Genomic DNA, 14709 nt, shown 5'->3' with positions numbered 1-14709 from the left:
TCAGGCAGATGATCATCAAGTTGTAGAATGTGGGTTATAGAAAGGTGATGTTGCAGATAGCACATGAATTATCAGTCGGTCATTTGGGAGAAAGGAAGACTCAAACCAAAATACAAAAACATTTTTATTGGCCTGGACTACATTAGGACATGGTTGACTTTTGCCAAACACATCATATGTTTCAGGTAATAGGAAAACCTCAGGCAGTGATAAAACCAGCACTTTTAACACCACATTTGAGGAATCTTTTACAAGGGTCTTAATTGATTGCATGGGACCCTGCCTAAAACAAAAAGTGGGAATCAGTATTTGTTGACTACAATGGATGTGTCCACTAGATTTCCAGAGGCCATTCCATTACGCAAGATCACTGCTAAAAGGATTGTTAAAGAGTTACTCAAATTTCTTTTTTTAAAAAACAAGGTATGGACTACCCACAGAAATGCAATTGGATCAAGGGTCAAATTTTACATCAAAATTGTTCAAGGAAGTTATCAATAGCTCAGGAATAAAACAATTCAAATCCACTGCCCACCATCCAGAATTGCAGGGGCTTCAAACTTTAAAGATCATGTTGAGGGCTTATAGTCAAGATTGTCCAGAGGATTGGGATAAAGGAATTCTATCTGTGCTTTCTGCAGTTAGGGATGCACCTAATGAATCAACTAAATTCAGTTGAATTAATTTTTAGGCATAAGGAGAGGAGCACTGAAATTAATCAAGGAGAAATTGGCAAGTCAGAGAGCACATATTTGGATCATGTGTCAAATTTTAGGGAAAGATTAAATAGAGCAGTTGAGTTGGCTAGATAGCTTTTAAGAGTAGGAAGCTGACAAAAAAAAGTCAAAAATTTGTTATTTTCCTAATGGAGATAAAGTGTTAGTGTTACTCCCAGAGGTAGATGAACCTTTAAAGGCAAGGTTTAGTGGGCCTTATCAAATCAAAAGGAAATTGAGTGAGGTGAAATTTTTGGTAAGAACGCCAGATAGAAAGAAATCTCACGGTGTTGTCATGTGAATATGCCCAAAAGCTTTTTTGATAGGGAAGGAGAGCAAAAGGAAACTGTGTTACTGGTTACAACAGACAGTAAAGAATCAAGTTCAGATGATTGTGAATATGGTTTTCCTTAAATTAAACTGAACAATGAGAAAGTTCTTAAAAACTGGGATAAATTACAAAGTTACCTTCCAAAGGAAAACTGAAATGACCTGCAAGAATTATTACAATCATATGGGGAGATATGTGGGAATAAGCTGGGAAGTACTAATCTCATCATGCATGATGTAGATATAGGAAATGCTGTTTAGATGGAGCTTATTATTGTGGCCATCCAATTTGAAAATTATACACGTGGCGAGACAAGAGAACGTTGCTGCTGACGCGTTGTCATGACTTATGAACAAAGATGGAGGCATTGTGGCAGGAAAAATTGGACTGAAATGGATCGTAGTGGTAAATGTTTGCATATTTAAAGTCAACGTATATGTATTGTGGCGTATAATAGTGTAAAAGCTAAAGGATTTTAAAAATGAAGCCATCTTTGTACAATGATTTTTTTTAAAGGGCGGGGGGGAGATATGACAATACTATGGCTTTAAGCGGCATATTTTGTCCTTTTTTTGAATTAAGTTTGAGACAGAGCTGCTGAGTGGTCTGCTCAAACCCAATAAACTCGAAGACTTGGGTTTTTTGTAAAAGTTGGAAAAGTAGAAGCAGCCTACAGCGGAGGTCAAGCTCCCACAGAACTAGGATTTTTAGTCTCAGCTTTCTGCAGTTGCTGGGGCTTAAAGCTGGATGTGGCAGCTCTTAATCCTCCCTGTTACAGCCAAAAGCTGGGCTTCTCTTTCTGCTGCTAGAATTGCATGCGAGACAAACTATCTTACCAAATTCGCCTTTGCCAAGGGTGTGGTTATGGGATATTAACATGTTGGAAAACTTAATTACTAATGGTTAATATATTATTTTGTTAAGCATTTCAATAAGAGTTACAGCTAAATCAATTATTTTCTGTCTTTTTTATTATGCCTGTATTTTAACTGTACTGTAAAAACAAGTATGCTGTGCTTAAAGACGAGCAGTTTGACCAATCAAATTCATCTGAAATGCAGCGCCTTAAATGTACCTTCAAATTAAGAAAAAGTTAGGGACTAGGCTGTCATCTTAATATATTTTGAGGCTGTTTGGTTTGGTCCATAACAGAACGCAGAACTCAAAACACAAAACACTAAGTGGCCTTATTTCTTTATTATGGGATGTGGACATTGCTGGCTGGCCAGCATTTCATTGCCTATCCCTAGTTGCCTTAAAAAGGTGATGGTGAGCTGCCTTCTTGAACTGCTGTAGTCTATGCACTGTTGGTTGGCCCACGATGCCCTTAGGGGCGGAATACCAGGATTTTGAACTACTGACAGCAAAGGAACGGTGATATATTTCCAAGTCAGGCTTGGAGGGGAACTTGCAGACCCATGTATATGCTGCCCTTGTCCTTCGAGATGGTACTGGTCATGGGTTTGGAAGATGCTGTCTAAGGTTCTTTGGCGAACCACTGCAGTGTTCAACAGAACGGGTCACCACCAATTTCAAAGGCAATTAAGAATCAGCAATAAATGTGGCCCAACCAGTGAAGCACACATCCCCTGATTGAGAATATTTATATATAATAAATACAAAAGTTGTGCTGATTGAAGCAGTGGGCTCATACATTCCCCAATGATTTAGAAGCCAATACAACTTGTTCAGAGCCAGGTTATTCACATCTCTCTTTATAAATAAAGCAGCTGCGACATTGGCTATTCAAACTTATTTCCAAATCTCAGACAGATTAAAAAAAATCGTGACCACAGTCTCTTCCACCAGCTCACTGTTGACCTCTTTCAATCGGCTTGAGTGTAGCCACCAAGGCTCCAGTTACTTATTTACTTGGAGTTCTAATTCTTTTCTGAACTAATTCTTTCTAAAGTTCAACAATTTTTCATGGTCTTAACCAGCTTATATCTACATTTCTATTATCAAGGCAGTTTGCAAATGACGCATACTTGAAATATCCCACCTCCTCATTCTCCACATGATTAATCTTCCATTTTACTGCCATATGTTTAACTAAATTATAATGTGACCTAGGGAACCAAAAAGTCTTTGTACATACCGGCTCCTGTGCAATCCCCTGTTTTAAAGGAAATGACATGGATTATCATGCTATCAAGATGAAGTATAATTGTAACCCAACAAATTGGCTTAATTTACATAAAGTATGAAAACGTAGGACTAAAATTTTCAAAGCGAGACAGGTTAATTTTCTACTTTATAATACAAAGACAGTTCTACCCCCACTTAATATGAACATTCATTTAAGGCAGCTGTGCACAGCCAACTGGCACACATTCAACACACTCAACCTGGTACCAGTGTGCATATGCATGACAGACCTGTAAGGACAAAAGCTTAACGCAAAACACTTACACCGCCCACACAAGCAAAAGAAAGTAAACCATCTACACTGAACACAGAATAGTATAGTAGAGACAGGCTTTCAGCCCACCATGTTTGCACCAACTACAATGCCATTCTGAATTAATCCTGTTTGCGTGCACACGGTCTGTATCTCTCTATTCCCTGCCGGTCCGTGTGTCTGTCTAAACTCCTCTTAAATATTGCTATCCTATCTGCTTCTACCATGTTCCTTGGCAGCTCAATCCAGGCACCTACCACCCTGTGTAAAAAAAACACTTGCCTTGCATTATCACTTTAAACTTTTCCCCTCTCACTTTAAATTTATGCTCCCTAGTATGTTGTTATACATCCACCCCAGGAAAATGTCTCCAACTATCCACACCTCTCATCGATTTATATATCATTTTACTTACCGGCCATCCTTTAGTCTCTGATGCTCTAGAGAAAACAATCCAAGTTATAGCTAATTCTCTCCCTTTCAGGCAACATCCTGGTAAACCTCTTTTGTACCTTCTCCAAAGCTTCCACATCCTTCCTATAGTGAGGTGATCAGAACTGCACACAATACTCCAAATGTGGCCTAACTAAAGTCTTATACAGCTGCAACATGACTAGCCAACATCTTTATTCAGTGCCCTGATCAATGAAGGCAAGTATGCTGCCCACCTTACCACCTTATCCACTTAAGTTGCCACTTTTAGGGAGCTAAGGACTTGCACCCCAAGGTACCTCTTTGCATCAATGCTCCTAAGGGTTCTGCCATTCACCGAATACTTTCCCCTCTGGTATTTGACCTCCCAAAATGCATCACTACACATTTGCCCAGATTGAATTCATCTGCTGTTTCTCTGCCCAACTTTCCAACTGTTTATATCCTGCTGTATCCTTTGACAATCTTCCTTGCTATCCACAGCTCTACAAATTTTCATGCTGCCTGCAAACTTTCTATTCAGACCATCCACATTTATACATATTATGAACAGTGGTCCCAGTATTGATCCTTGTGGAACACCACTGGTCACACGCCTCCAGTCAGAAAAACACCCCTCCATCTTCTCTGACCAAGCCAATTTTGTATCAAACTTACCAACTTACCTTGGATCCCATGTGATTTAATCTTCTGGACCAGCCTACCATGTTGAATCTTGTCAAATGCTTTAGTAAAGTCTACGTTCAGGTATTTCTGCTATAACGCGTTTCATTAATGTGAATTGGCTGTAACACAATTGATGAATAGTGGACGCTGTTTGGATAACACAATCTTTCTACTGTACAGGTATAACAATTTTCTATAGCGACTTCCCTATAACCTGATTTTCTATAGCATGAGATCACACAAGATGCAACTGTCACATGGTAGGACAAATACCCATAGACTAAATCCACTTATCTACCATCAATCAGCTTCATCATTTCCTGAAAAGAACTCAATCAAATTTGGGAGACAAGTTGACGTCCAGAAAAGCTTCTCAATTGTCTTTCTTTTAACTATTTGACCCGTAGTGATTTCCATTGTTTAAAAATTCCAAGAGCAGGCAGAAATCATGTCTCCTGACAATCCAGTGTTAGGTTCAGTAACAAAAATGGCAAACCAACAGTCACATTGTCATTCCATGCTTTCCTTTTTCAGTTTCAGTTCAGTTTTAATCTCTTCCTCCACAGTAATCAACACTCTGATCGACTCATTTCCTGCACTACAGAAATCTACTCATTCCTTATCTGATTCATTTACCAGCTCGTTAAATTTACTGCCCAGTTAACTTGGTCTACATTGCCTCCATTAATAACCGAACTTGGGGTTTATTCAGACCAATACCTTTATCCTGGACTCTAAACTTTTCTATTCTTACAGTGAAGTCAACCATATCATTGTTGCTGTTACTTAGTTGTTCTCCAACTAACATTAGCTTTTTATTCCACTTCATTTCCCAGAAATCAATCAAGCAACCAATTGTTGGAAACATTTCCTGGAGGCATTAAACAAATTTTGACTATATAAATTATTTTGATTCTAGTTAATTAAACACCAAGTTCATTAAAACAACCTCAAATCTTATTGACAACAAGGTGCAGGGCTGGATGTACACAGCAGGCCGAGCAGCATCATAGGAGCAGAAAGGCTGACGTTTCGGGCCTAGACTTCATCAGAAAAGGGGGAGGGGAAGGGGGTTCTGAATTGCCCTGTTTTTCCTGCATCTTTAAACTGAAAAATGTGCTATGTTCTCTCATTTGCATCATAAAGTGGTGTATCAAGAATTATATGACTAAACATCGGCAAAAAGAACAATATCAAAGTTTCTTGTCTCACATTCGTCGAGATTCACACAAGAAACCAAACTTAGAAAGAGAACACCAATTTACGCAACATAAGAGTGTGTTGATGGGTTGGACCATGTTTGACATGGAGATGCAGCAAAACTGTTAACTGTTCATCTTACTTAGCTTAAAAGCTCATGGCAGGCAGGTAAGACTATTTGGCCAGATTGCTGCCATGGGGAATACAGCAGGAATTGGCAGTCTCCATGACCCTTTCTTTCATGAAAAAGGCACAATTTGGAGACAGGCTTATTTTTGTTAAAAAGGGTCCTGTGTGTTTATATGTAGTTTTACACAGCCGAACTGTTGGTCTTAAATCTGTTTCAAATGTAGTTCTTAGCAGGGTCAGAACTATTTAGTAATTATTTTGTAAACATCGCCTGGTAACACAATCACATCTCACGTTTAACACAGTACTGAAGTTTGCAAGCACGGGCTGGTTGTGACAGGCAGCACGCTGATTGTGGCAGAGAGTCAAAGATGTATTATTTGATATGGTCTGCTTGTCGTATTATTCCCTTTTCTCTTCAGTAACTCTTCTGTTAACACAATCTCAGATTCATTTTGCCTTAATTCTACAATAGAAGTGTTTCCTGGAAATTGCTTTATTTCCTTGATCCATCTCTGTTTCAAGCATCATAATCAAGAATGTTTCATTTTTAATTTTCTATCAGCCTAAGTAACTCTAAATACCAAATCATATCTGTCTACAGTTATTAATAGAACTTCGAACAGTACAGAACAGGAACGGGCCCTTCACCCCATGAAGTTGTGACAAACAAGATGCCAAATTAAACTAATTCCTCCAGCCTACCCTCAGTCCATATCCCTTCATTCCTTGTATATTCATGTGCTTATCTGAAAGTCTCAAACACCCGTATCGTATCTGCCTTGACTACCACCACTGGTAGTGCGTTCCAGACTCCTACCACTGTAAAAAAACTTGCCGCTCATGTCTCTTAAACATACCCTCCCTCACCTTAAATGCATACCCCGTAGTTTTAGATATTTCAACTCTGGGAAAAAGATTCTGACTGTCAACCATATCTATGCATCTCATAATTTTATAGACTTCTATATTTTATAGACCTCAGCCCTCGTTGCTCAAGAGAAAATAACCCAAGATATTCTAGCCTCTCCTTATAGTTCATACCCTCTAATCCAGGCAGCATCCTGGTAAACCTCTTTTGCATTCTCTCCAAAGCCTCTACATCTTCCTTGTAAAGTGGTGATAAGAACTGAATGCAATACTCGATGTGTGGCCTAACCAAAGTCTTATAAAGCTGCAACATGACACCCTGACTTTGGTACTCAATTCCCCGACCAATAAAGGTTAGCATGCCATACATCGTTTTACCACCCTACCTACTCACGTGGCCACTTTCAGGGAACTATGGACTTGAACTTCAAGATCCCTCTGCACCTCAATGCTGTTCAGGGTCCTACCATTAACTGTATATTTTTCCTTAACATTTGATCTCCCAAAGTGCAGCACCTCACACTTACCTGGATTAAACTCCATCTGCCATTTTTCTGCCTGTATCTGAAACTGATCTATTTCCCACTGTATCCTTTGACAATCTTCTACACTATCCACAACTCCAACAATCCACGTATTGTCTGCAAACTTACAAACCCACCCATCTACATTTTCATCCAAGTTATTTATATATATCACAAACAGCAGAGGTCCCAGTACAGATCTCTGCAGAACACTAGTCAGACCTTCAGCCTGAAAAACACCCTCCCATCTCTACCCTCTGTTTTCTACAGGCAAGCCAATTTTGAATCCATGTGGCCAAGTAACAGTGGATCCCATGCATCTTAATCTTCTGGATGAGCCTACCGTGAGGGACCTTGTCAAAAGCCTGACTAACATCCACTGCTCTACCCTCATCGATCACCTTCGTCATCTCCTCGAAAAATTAAATCAAGTTACTAAGACATGATCTGCCCTGCACAAAGCCATGCTGACTGTCCCTAATTAGGCCATGCTTTTCACATGTGCATAAATCCTATCCCTAAAAAACTCTCTTCAATAGCTTCCCAATCAGCGATGTGAGACTCACTGGTCTATAGTTTCCTGGTTTATCCCTATCTCCCTTTTTGAACAGAGGAACAACATTAGCTACTCGCTAGTCCTCCAGGACCTCTCCAGTGGCTAGCAAGGATACAAAGATTCATGCTTCAAATTCTCCTTTCTTATGTAATGTTTATACATAATATACATAGATATATAACATAGCACAGATGTGAAAGCAAGGAGGTTGTGTTAAACTTATGGGAACACTGATTTGGCCACAACTGGAATACTGTGCCCAATTCTGCTTGCCACACTTCAAAGAAGATATTAAAGAATTAGAGGGGTGCTGAAAAAAAAAACACCAGGATGGTTGCAGGAATAAGAATCTTCAGTCATGTCAACAGACTGGACAAGTTGGGATTACTTTCCATGGAGAAGGTTGAGAGGAGATTTGATAGAGGTATTCAAAATCATGAGAGTTCTGAACAGAGTGGATCAGAAAAAAATGCTCCCACTGGTACAGAAATTAAGAATATGAAGGCACAGATGTAAAGTAGCTGGTAAAAAAAAAAAAAATCAATGGTAATAAGAGAAAAACCTTTTTCATGTAGTGAGTGGTTGGAATATGGAATGCATTGCCCGGGTGTGTAATGGGAGCAGATTCAATGTGGCACGCAGGAGAAAACTGGATCATAATTTTAAAAGGAAAAATGTGCACAGCTTTAATGAGAAAGCACAAGGTAAATTGCTCCCAAGGTAAACAGGTACAAACATGACCCAATGGCCACCGTCTCGGCTTTAACCTCAATTGCCACAACCATTTTTTGGCCAATTTGATTATTTTAAATTCTCCTTCCCTCAAATCAGTAATCTATTGTTCCATTAATTTTGTTTCTGGTCTCCGATGCTACATTAATGTAAACCCTTCCTGAAAGACAATGCTCTCAGCCCTTTTTCAATTATCACGCATCTTCCTTGGTACCCCATTTTTCAAAAGGGGGAATTGTCCTCCCTACTTTGCTATTTGGGTATTAATGACTGTATAACGATCACCAGAGACCCTGCTTGTATAATTCCCTTCGCAGGAAATTAATTCTATTTCATCCTATGTCTTTGGTTTTTTCAGCATTGAAAAGCTGTGGAATTAATTGAGTTTGTGCTTAAGGCAGAAAAAAGTCACCATTCTGGATTAGATTGAAGAGATTTTAAAGGAATCGGAAGTAAAAAGTGTTGGAATGACACGCACAGTAAAAACTAAATAGTCTCAGTTCATCTCAAAATATTTTACAATGCTGCCTGGCATCACTTATCCTGGAACCTGAGGTAGATTACACCAGTCATGTCAAAAAAATTCTTATCTATTTCATATACAAACCCGCACTACTTCTTTGCAACCACTTATTCTGTAGTTTTGCACTTTACTGCTCCCCTTTCTAGGGTGCTAGCATTGTCACAGAAATTCAGTACTGAATACTCGTTTGTCAATTCAACACTCATGGGATTCACATACTGTCACCTCTTCCTAACCTAAATCAGTCCTGCTGCTCTTCTTTTCTCCCCCACTTATGCAAAGGGCATACATCTATGAAATAATGAGCAAGCTGAATCTTGGTTGCAGTGTGGTATGATAATGCACATTAATTCATCTATATAAGGGCAAAGACAAGCTTGTTTGATTCATCTATGTATGAATTTTCCAATCAGATCAGAATAACTGTCCATTCACGTTAGTATTGCTGTCAATTGGCATGGAATTCTTTAAAATGTATGAAATTTTAAAGGTGATCAGCTGACTCATACAAGTGTCAACGTGTCCTGCTCTTTAATAATACAGAAATACGCATAAGCTGTAATAAAAAATTAGGTCATTTAGTCCTACCAGTGTTGCTATTTACCATTCATGAGTAAATAGTTCCAACGCATTGATCCAGATCATTTCCATATCCTTGCAACACCCTTTAATGAATGGTGATACTGATTCTGCCTCACTTAAATTCCACAGCCTCAACTTTGAAAAAATCTATCCCACCCATTCTACCATCCCAATGTTAAAGCTATCGCAATTAACCTTGTAGTCTTAGGCTTTCAACAATCTTTCATAATTTTCAACAAATGTATCACCCCGTAATTTGTTCAAATTAATTAAGGCCAATCATTTTTTAGTCTTTGTATTTGCTCAAACCAGATAAGTGTCAAATGTGCTCCAAAGCCTTGGTGTACTCCTTACAGTGTGAAGCCCAGGGCTTTGTTTAGTAAATGAACTGAGCTTGTGTGTGTTACGATATTTAAATATACAGATCTCTCAAAGAACGTAGAGCATACTGTAGTTAACAAATATGCTTGGGAGACCACTGCTAGTAACTGGTGCATTATTGTTACTAAGTAAATGTATGGTACCGTGCTGTGCAAACACAGTCAAGACAGTCCTGTATCCATTCTAAGTACTGTACAATGCTCATCAACAAGTCTGGACACAAGTCAGTCTTCTTCTCTTTGCTTCCAAAAATAGTATAACACTCTCCAATATTGTTTTTCAATTGGTAATTTGATTTTATGATCCATTGCTGATTGTGAATTTTTAACAACTGGAGGCATCACGCTAAACCCTATCCTGTCTCTTCTCATACAAAAATGCATACTTCCCAGAATGGACCACTGAACAACTGATAGAGACTGTGGATGACAGGTTACAAACTTTCTCTAGACTGGACGACTGTACCATTTGCTACCTTTAAAAGATCTAATGAGTATTCCTGTCTGAGTCAAGATTTAACACTAATAGTTTCACAGAGTGTGCTATCAACGAAATTTCAAGTACTCTCCAGCTTGAAAGAAATCTAAATCTGAAAATTGTTGCATATATTCTATAAAGGAAATCAACAAGAGAACTTCACATCAAAAAGACTTTAAAAGACAGTGGCAATTTCCAAAGCTGCTCACAACAGCCTTAAAGCTATTATAACATGTAGACAAAGCAAGCTAGATTGGAAAACTTGGCACACATTGAAAGACATTACTGCACAGGCTGCCTTTTGATCTTTCTGAAATGCATCATATAATACTGTGTCATTAAACAGCAGCACAGCAGTTCAATCTGTTACCGAATCCAAACTTTAATGCTTCTGGAACATGCGATGGGTACATTTGGTGAATTGCTCTTTTATAAATCTGCCCCTCAGCCAAGACATTTGATCTGATTGTTAAAGACCAATGCTGTGTGCAACAGATATTCATATTAGTCAGGGTCACATGTCAGCACTTAACCTGTCTCAACATTGTCATACTACTCTGACGTGACTATTTTGGTATTGACAAATTTAAAGCTTGTCCTTCACTTTGTTGCCCAACAACAAATGCATAACATGGAAATAAGTGCAAGCTACAACCCGAAAACAACACTTTTCTAACTCATCAGCATCAGCATTTAGCTTCCAAGTTGCATAAGCTCCAAGTTACATTTACCCATCCCTGTTCCAAAATCCCTTCATCAGTTCCTTTGCCTTCATCCACCTTGGGCATTGATCTTTCTGTCTCAACAAGCACTAAAATCCCATAGCAGCCTCAACGTTAAATGCAGCCAGCAGAAAGCACCACATCTGAGCCTGAATCTGAATCACATCTGAAAGCCTCCAAATTACTTTTTAAGTCACAAGATATGATACTACAGATGTTGGAAATCTGAAATAAACACAGAAAATGTTGAAAATACTCAGATTAATGTTTTAGGCAAATACTTTTCATAAGAACAATTCTGAAGAAAGGTCAGACTGGTCTATCAATGTTACTTGCTTCTCTTCCATTGACGCTGCCTAACCCGAGTATTCAACTTCTACTTGAACCTTTAAATCTCAACAGTTTTAACCTAAAAATCAAAAACTGAATACACTTAACGTGAATGCTACAATGTCCAACTAATAACAGACAAAATGTAGCCTCCTCAGTCTGAAGTGACCCAGTTTCAAGGCCTTTGTCAGTGGCCTTTTGTACTAAGTTAATGCAAGGGATAAAAGCTAGACTGTGAATAATAGACTTAATCTCAAATGATCCAAAATGCTGGCTTGTAAAAAGACATACCAGCAGCAGTGAACTAATGATTTTCCAAAAAGATATGGTTACCGAAAGCAACTGATGATGTTGCACACCTGTAAGCCATTGCTACTAATATAGGTCTTCCAAGTTACACCATCTGTCAATTCCAAATCTCAAAATTAAAAGCCACTTTATTGCATTTTCATGACAACACTAATCATTTTTCACAAACCTGCCACTCACCCAGTGAAACATGGCCACAATGCAAACTGCAACACAATCCTCATCATTCATATTTCAAATACCCAAAACATTAGAAGTAGCAATATTCACTCATTCGTTAGCTCACTGAGCCAGTTGTTCTGTGGTGTGCAGATGTTTCATTACCTTCTCAGCATCATCAGTGCAACCTCTAAACGAAGCATTGGTGTTCTGCTTCCTTCTGGATTTATACAATCCTGTGGTGTGATGGTCTTGTCGCTTCCAGTTCTGCTGTTTAGCTGTCTGTTTTAGTCTGTGTACGGGGTCTATTTCTATCCATTTGTTAATGGAGTCCCGTGTTGAGAACCAGGCTTCCACAAATTCGCTTGCGTATCTGGTGTTCATTTGTTCCAGTCGAACAGATAGTCCTCAGTGTCTGCGTGTATTGAGACAAGTGAATATTGGTTGTGTCTTTTTACTGCCAACTGGCATTTGCGTATCCTGGTCGTCAGTTTCCTCCCTGTTTGTCCATGCAGCGAGTGCAATAAACATCACATTGGACAAACAGGGAAGAAACTGACGACCAGGATACACGAACACCAGCTGGCAGTAAAAAGACATGACATGGCCAATATTCACTTATCTCAGTAGATACAGACAATGAGGGCCATCAGTTTTACTGGGAAAACATGACCTTACTTGGGACAAATGAACACCAGACATGCAGGGAGTTTCTGGAAGCCTGGTTCTCAACACGGGACTCCATTAACAAACACATAGAAAATAGATGCTGTATACAGACCACTGCTAAAACAGACTTGGAAGCGACAAGACCATCACACCAGAGGATCATATAAATCAGGAAAGAAGCAGAACACAAATGCTTCAATTAGAGGTCACACAATGATGTTGCCTACAACCGGCTCGGCAAGTTAACGAACACCTGCATCCACGACCCGAGCTACAAATTTTTGCTAAGACCTTAGTGGCAGTATTCGTCATCAGAACCTGACCTGGACAACACACAATTCAATGAAACCATATCTAGAAACAAGACACGGTTAAACAGATTTAATACTGTACCATACAACAGACATGCGAGCAAAGTTTACTTGATGGAAATAAAATAGGCATTCACAACATGGATACAATATTGTTTGAGTGAAGAAGCATACGTTTTCTAATGTTTGTTTCTCAGACACAAGTAAGATTTTCAGTAGAGTTTTCCATGGTGCAGTGTTAGGATCCTTGCTCCTCACATGTGTTAATGTAACAAAATAGATCTTGTTGTACAGGGCACTATTTCAAATCTCATGGGTCATTAAAACTTTGAAGTATTGAGCTGTGAAGAGGATAGTGTAGAACTTCAAATGGACACATTTGAAAACAGGTGGAACAGGAGGACATGTGACAGGTGAAATTTGATGCAGAGAAATATAAAATGATTAATTTGGTCCACGATTAACATGGAGAAACAATACAAAATAAAGGGTACAAATCTAAAGGGGTACCTGGGTGCAGTTGTGGATAAATTACTGAAGTCACAAGGGCAGGTTAGGAGTGAGTTAATGATGCATATAGCATCTTGAGCTTTATCAATACAGGTATAGAAATAAAAAAAAGGGAAGTTACATTTAAGACTGTACTAAACACTGGAGTTTTGTACCCAGTTCTCGGCAGCCTTTAAGAAAGATGTGAACACCCAGAAAAGATTCAGAAGAATAACTTCAGGGTTGGAGAATTCACCCACATTAATTGGAGAAGTTTTGCATGGAGAGAGATGGCTGAGGAAAGATTTGATGAGGTATTCAAAATAGTGAGGGGTCTGGACAGTGTGGCTATGGAAAACTGTTGCCATTCGTAAAAAGATCAAGAACCAGCGAGAACAGAATTAAGGTACTTGACAAACAAAGCAACATGGGAGAAAAAAATTATGCAGTGGGTGCCTAGGATCTGGAATGTACTGTGAGAAAATGTGGAGACAGGGTCAATTGAGGAAGTGAAATGGTTCTAATTATCTGAAGAGAAATAATGCACAGCTCGGAGGAAAATGCAGTTCACTTGAATGAATTGCTCCTTTAGAGATCCAGCAAAATAGGACGGGCCGAAAGCCTTTTATACTGTAACCATCCTACGATTTGGCGTCCAGAACTACGACTCACTTATTAACATATGCACGCAACGTTGTGAAGGTGAAAGGAGAGCAGAGAAAGCAGTGAAATAGCAGTGTGCCAAGTGCACCAAGTAACAGCCGCACCGCTGCACCATTGCCAGCTGGCACACCTGTGTTTAAAAATCATTAACAGTACACGCTTGCAAGTCATTTTTCAGGAACATTTTCAGATATTTGGTAATGTGCTTGATTAATAGCCTGCACTAACGGTGAAAATGCCTGGAAAAATGAATGCTCTAGCACGTAGTGCAAGATAATCACTTGAAATGACTTCCCTTTTTCCTCAAAGGCAATCTTATTTGAGGAGGCTCCTCTGCAGACACAAAGATGCAAGTCAGGTCAATGAAAATAAAAGAAATGCTCTCTACCGACATCATGCGAGAAAAGGAAGGAGCGCGACCATTTGCAAATGTTGAACAGTCCAGGATTTCGCTGCCAAAACAGTGTCTTCTGGAAACAACATACGAACTGAATCATTGCCTAAACATTAAGCTGCAAAGAGCAAAGCAAAAGAAAA

The 14709-nt window shown here is 39.1% G+C and overlaps 1 protein-coding gene across 1 annotated transcript in view; it reads right to left on the bottom strand.

Annotated features, from left to right (window-relative positions):
* The window catches only part of aplp2 (amyloid beta (A4) precursor-like protein 2), a 219187-nt gene that overhangs the window by 203993 nt on the left and 485 nt on the right, over positions 1-14709 (bottom strand). The gene's annotated exons all lie outside the window — the stretch shown is intronic.

This window comes from Rhincodon typus, chromosome 32 (assembly GCF_021869965.1).
Source record: "Rhincodon typus isolate 14 chromosome 32, sRhiTyp1.1, whole genome shotgun sequence".
NCBI classification, from domain to species: Eukaryota; Metazoa; Chordata; class Chondrichthyes; order Orectolobiformes; family Rhincodontidae; genus Rhincodon; species Rhincodon typus.
The sequence above is the reverse complement of the archived record's forward strand: the minus strand, read 5'-3'. Positions and strand labels throughout refer to the sequence as shown.